A 6,285-nucleotide genomic window follows, 5' to 3' on the forward strand; every position below is an offset into this window, starting at 1 on the left:
TTTTTGTCTTTATGGATTTGTGGGTTTTTTAATGTTTCTATATGCCTTCTTCATTTTCTTGCTATGTGTAATTTTTATAAGACTTCTGAGTTTTATATTTTCATGTGTTTTTATGATGATGAGTGTAAACCTTTTATTTCCATGTTAAGGACTCCTTTGAGCATTTCTTGTAAGGTTGCTCTGGTGATGATGAATTCTTTCAGTGTTTGCTTGTCTGGGAAAGACTTCATTTCTCTTTCATTTATAAAGCTTATTCTGGCAGGACACAAAATTCTGGGTTGAAAGTTTTTTTCTTTCAGCACTTTGAAAATAGAATCCCAACCTTTTCTAGAAAAATATGGAATGCTTCATGAATTTGTGTGTCATCTTTGTGTAGGGGCCATGGTAATCTCTGTATCATCACAATTTTAGTGTATTTGCTGCTGAAGTGAGTACTACTTTGGATTTAATAAAGACAAATCCTGGGTAAAGAACCTTAGCCAGGTAACCCTAAAGAAGCTTCAAGGATGATAAGGTCAACATAAGAAGTGAATTCTATGAGACTGAAAATGTTGTTTCATCTAACTTCTACAAATTTTTCAAAATAAGAATGGAACATTGTGAGGCTTTTAAGAATTACTTAGTTCATATTATTTTATATTAAATAATGCATTGAACATTAAACATTTTATCCTTTCTAAGTATCATATCCTTCATAAAGCTTCAAACATACATTTAAGTTAGAGAGATTTTTGTTCTTCAAATTACGTAGGGGTATTATGTCTCTTCTAATTTTACGCAAGTAGATTTTGATAAAGTGACATTGTATTATTATAGCAATAATAAAAATAAAAAACAATAACATGAAGTTTTAGAAAAGCACCAGTGCAAATATATGTGAACTATTATTGAAAAAGCATTAGGAAGAGGTCAATAACTGAGGAATCAATTTCATGTGGAATAATGTGAAATACAAAAGGAATCAAGACTTGGATTTGATTTCACTGATTTTTATTATAAGGGCTTCTCTTATTAGATGTTTTAAGAGAAAGAGTCAAACTTATCCAATAATCTGTTATGTAAACTTAAATTTAAAAGAACATACTTTTGGGGATATAATTAAATATTACCACTTAACTAACATAACCACTTTATTGAATTTCAAAACTTGAGGATGCAAGCATGAAGCATTATTCTTTCCCCTGTAATCTTTACCTTCGACCATGACATGGAGACTCTTCATTTTCCATCTTTTAATTACACCTTGAGAGGATCCTATAGCTTTCCCCTCATTTTAAGGCATGAAACAATCTAATCCAATTCTGTTTCATCCAGATTAAAGTTTCAAACTCATATCCTTTTTTTTTCCTAAATTCAAACCTGACTTTGGGCCAAAAGCCACTTGTAGGTAGCAGTGAGGGCTATTCTTTCTTTCATCCTTCCCTTCCCCTTCTGGGTCCATTTTTATCCAGGCATAGAAAAAAGTAGTTCAGAGAGAAAGCACACTCCCTTCTCTATTGATTTTTCTTTCCCTCCTTCTTAAGCCCTCTTTGTGGCATGTGTTTAACTAGTGGCATTTTACATGTGTCGTGAGTTGGTTCTTTAGAGGCACCTTTGATCAATTCTTCATCATTTGCAAATAATGAAGATTATTTTCTGGGTTACCCTCTTTTGAAGAAATTTCTTAGATGGAGTCTTCTCTGGCTCCTCATCCTTACATGATTGCCAGGATCTCTTGATAGAATACCAAGCAGACATCTAAAGCACTGTTACTTCTTTATTGTCCACTGGGTCATGATGAGGCACACATCTACTGCCACCCAAAGAAATGAGAGTGCACTTGCCTCACTGCAGCTCTTTCCATACACAGCCCTCTCTCTCCACTCTGCCATATACCTCACGTTTTCTACCCTCCCTAAACCCCTCCCCTGCTTCAAATATACAAGTGCAGATTAGCAACTCTGTTGCATAAACAGATACCTAATCAGGAAATTAGATGACTGTTTTCATTGTAATCAAATTATTCATGTATGTAACTCCAATATATCTCCTGAGATGTCACTAATCTTTTAAGTGTGGTGGTGGGGACTACAGCTAGGGTAGAAGAGAGTTCTGCTGCTGTGTAGTATGTCTTGTACAAATGCATCTGGTGTTTTTTTTTTTAAATCTGACTGAAATGTTCTTTTTGGTTGTTAAAACATTGTGGAATTAATTTGTTATTTCTAATATACCATCCCCTAGCATCCAAACTTTCTGTTACTAGAAGGGTGTGGAAGAACTGTCCTCATATTTTTCCCTTACCTAAAACAGAGAAGTTCATTTGATATTAAATTTTATCAACTCAACAATGAGATAAGAATTTCATTCAATTCAATTAAGTTTTACTTTAAAAAATAGGCTCAGGATGGATTTTGAAGTTGTTACTGTTATTGATAAAATCTTTTAATTTTTTGTCTTTTCTCCCCTTTGCCCCCCATTGTATAGCTGATTCCTCTCTTTCCAGATTGGGTATTTTTCCTATTTACCACTTCTTACTCTGTCTAAACAACTTATTTCCATGGTGCTTTCAAAACATACTTGGAACATTCCTTGTTTTATCCCCTCAGATGACAGTCAGTGATGGATGACAGACGTTACTTATAAGACTTCAGAAAATAAAGAGAGATTGAAATGAGGTTTAGCAAATTAACATGAAAGAATACATATCTATTGCTTTAAAATTATTAAAGATCTTTTGAAAAAGTTACATTGCACTCAGAATTTTGTAAGAAACCTTAAAAAAATTTGTGAGCATTTTATTGTCTTTTCCTTATCTCTATTTGCTCACTCTTAATTATTATAAATATAAGTTATTTTTGTTAGTGATTATTTTAAGCATATCACCTATTGCTTAAATGTAAGTGATATCATTTGTTTCACATTTGCTATAAACTTTCAGTTAAGCATTTGATTAAGAAAGTACACGTGATTCTCCAATCACTCATATATTTTGTATGAATTAGTAAAAGTCTTATATTTTGTACAAAAGTGAAAAACCAGGAAACTTTCAGAATTTAAAACTGCAATTTCCATTTGGATTCAAATTTTGAGGAACAAATAATGTGCAAAATTTGTTGAGTTTAAAGTAGTAGTGATTTCTATTACAACTTTGAATGATAAGTACAACAGCTTACCTGAAAGTTATAAAAAGATCTGGCAGATTTGAATAGAGACCTTTTTGCTACCCCAAAAAGTGTATTTTGGGAAGTAAAATGGAGTTGAACTTCCGTGTCTATAAGTAAACACATTATGTATTCTTAATATAATATATTTAGGGATTTCTTATTAAGGAATTCAGCATGATTATTTCTGAGTAGAGAAACAACTTACATTTTAGTGGATTGTTTACAAAATGAATTTTGAAATTGCTGTGATCTACTGATACAAAGTAAAAACAATAAGGAAAATCAAGCAAGTATTACGTACTTTCCATACACTCTCATTTAATCCATTACTCATCTGTCTGAATTGACACAGAAAATTTAAACAACTCATCCAAAATCATAGAGTTAGTAAACTGAAAGACCAGGGTCTGTTTTCCAAGTCAGTCCTTTTCCCGATATGACACATGGCTTTCTAGAAAGTAGGATATTGCTTACAGGGTTAGGCAGAAGGGAATTCTGAAAGAAGTTATTCTCTGGGCTCCATGTGGACAGCATGGGTTTTTGGGTGGCAGAGGGCAGGGAAAGATCATTGAAAATATATATTTCAGTTTTAAATGTGTTTGAATCTTTTGTCAAGTTATTTCCTTATAATTCTTCAATGGAGCTTTAAATTATTGTTTAAGTGAGCCATTTTAAGAGAATCTAGGGAAAAAAATCAGGAAGATAATCTAGAAGTAGCAGCAAAGAGTCAGCATTGTATTGGCCCCATTTGTACTATTAGTCAATTGAATGACATTTTTTTCTATACTTTCTGTAAATCTTCACATAATATGCACAAACAGTTTCTTGTTTCATATACTACAATTTATATATTTTTAAACAAAACTAAAAATTATATGTATGTATATACATACTTAATCAATCCTTAAATATTGAAGTGCTAAAAGAATATTTATTTTCAAATACTGTACGCTGTTGCATGTCTTTCTCCTCCTCCTTACTATCCACATGACCTAGCAGGATAGTGCATCTCCTCTAGTAATTCACTACTTCCCAGGTAGAATAAATTTAAAAGTGCATAATATGACTTATATAACTTTCTAAATATAAATTGTTTGCAGGTAGATGATCTTGCCATTAGGAGATTTGGAAGTTGTTCTTTTGTTAGTATACTTGTATAGTGAAGTATTAAGAAGAGTAGCTCAAAGTCAGTATTTAAAAAGTAGGAAGGGTAGGAAGATGAATATTGTTGTAATAGTAAATGAAATTATAATTCAAGGAAGATAATTTGCACTTTAGTAATATGTGCTGGTAATAAATGTTGCAGAATCAATACAAGAGACTAAAAGCAGACCCTTTAGAAACTCTTCTTAGTCTTCAAATATTTCCATTGTGTCACAAACAAGTCTCCCATAATTATGGAAAATACACTCCTGTAGCTTATATTCCAAATTTGAATTTATGTAACTAAGTTCATCCCCCTCCCAAAATCTGCTCTCGTTTCAATTTATAATCTTTTAATCTTATCACCTATCACTTCGAGATCCCAAGGACTTTTTTCCCAAATGCATCCTTTCCTTTTCTTCCTTTCTGACTCTTTCATTATGCATATGTCAACATGTCTCCAAAAAAACCAGTTAATTTAGTCAATTCAGTGAAAAAAAAAAAAATCAGTAAAGTCAGTTGCTAGGCTCTCTGTAGACAAAACATGCAGCTGATTGACTAGATGTTTCACTTACCAACTGTTTGCTTTGGCATTATTTAGACATAACCTTTGTCTCTTTGTTTTCTCCCTTTATTGAGTGTGCTATAATTGCTTTTATGTTATCTTTTTTGGCATTTCTCTAGATTCTTCCTTCCACTTTGGATTGTTTATACAGTTCTATTTATAAATGCCCTCTTCAATTGATCTATATGATATGTGTTCTAAATGGTTTAACACAAAATATATAGGCTATTTATCTTGATATTCAAAATCTGTGCTCAAATAACTTGAGTCAAAGTTTGAATTGGAATAAGATTCAAGGCCACATGTATGCATTGTTTATTTTTTTATATCTGAGCCAGCTTTGCAGTATTTTTAGAAAATACATGTGTGACAGCAGAGAAAATAAAGTCAATCATCAACTATTAATGTACTGAGAACTTGCTTCTCTATTTAAATTTTATTTTAGGCTCAAGTATACATGCTCAGGTTTGCCATATAGGTAAACTGCATGTCATGAGGGTTTGTTGTACGGATTATTTTGTCACCCACGTAATTACTTTTATCATTACTTCTCTTAGATTCTATGGTCTAGCCATCATATCCTTCTGGCAAAACAGTACCAGTTAAACATATTTTCCTGCTTACTTCCTAAGTGCACATGAAAAACAAAACTTGACTAATAAAAGGTCCACATGCCTGGTGCAGTGGCTCATGCCTGTAATCCCAGCATTTTGGGAGGCTGAGGTAGGCAGATCATGAGGTCAGGGGATCAAGACCATCCTGGCTAACACAGTGAAATCCCGTCTCTACTAAAAATATAAAAAATTAACTGGGCATGGTGGCATGAACCTGTAATCCCAGCATTTTGGGAGGCTGAGGTAGGCAGATCATGAGGTCAGGGGATCAAACCATCCTGGCTAACACAGTGAAATCCCGTCTCTACTAAAAATATAAAAAATTAACTGGGCATGGTGGCATGAACCTGTAATCCCAGCTACTCGGAGACTGAGGTAGGAAAATCGCTTGAACACGGGAGGCGGAGGTTGCAGTGAGATGAGATCATGCCACTGCACTCCAACCTGGGCGACAGAACAAGATTTCATCTCAAAAAAAAAAAAAAAAAAAGGTACACACATAGTCAAACTGGCTTCAATTTAAATCTTGAAGGGACACTAAACACTTCCAGAATACCACTACATTTTCCTGTGAAATTCACCATCCTATCCTTTTCTCTCCTCAAATCTTCAACAAAACCTTCTCTTTTAACATTCATATGATGACCTCTCAAAAACATTTACAGAGAAAATTAGTGTAGTGTGATGAAATCAAAATCTCATGTTTCCACCACAAGTTCTAAAAACCTGCCTGCATCTCCAACTACATCTCAGCCCTCTATCCTGTTATGAAAGAGCAAGTATCTGCTTCTTAGGCCAGCTCCCGCTGACCTGGAACCTC

At 33.5% G+C, this 6,285-nt stretch overlaps 1 pseudogene; it reads right to left on the minus strand.

Moving 5' to 3' along the window:
* Window positions 1-331: 331 nt before the first annotated feature.
* LOC115897113 lies at window positions 332-431 on the minus strand (annotated as a pseudogene).
* Between the last annotated feature and the right edge of the window lie 5,854 nt (window positions 432-6,285).

Source organism: Rhinopithecus roxellana, chromosome 4 (genome assembly GCF_007565055.1).
Source record: "Rhinopithecus roxellana isolate Shanxi Qingling chromosome 4, ASM756505v1, whole genome shotgun sequence".
Taxonomy (NCBI): domain Eukaryota; kingdom Metazoa; phylum Chordata; class Mammalia; order Primates; family Cercopithecidae; genus Rhinopithecus; species Rhinopithecus roxellana.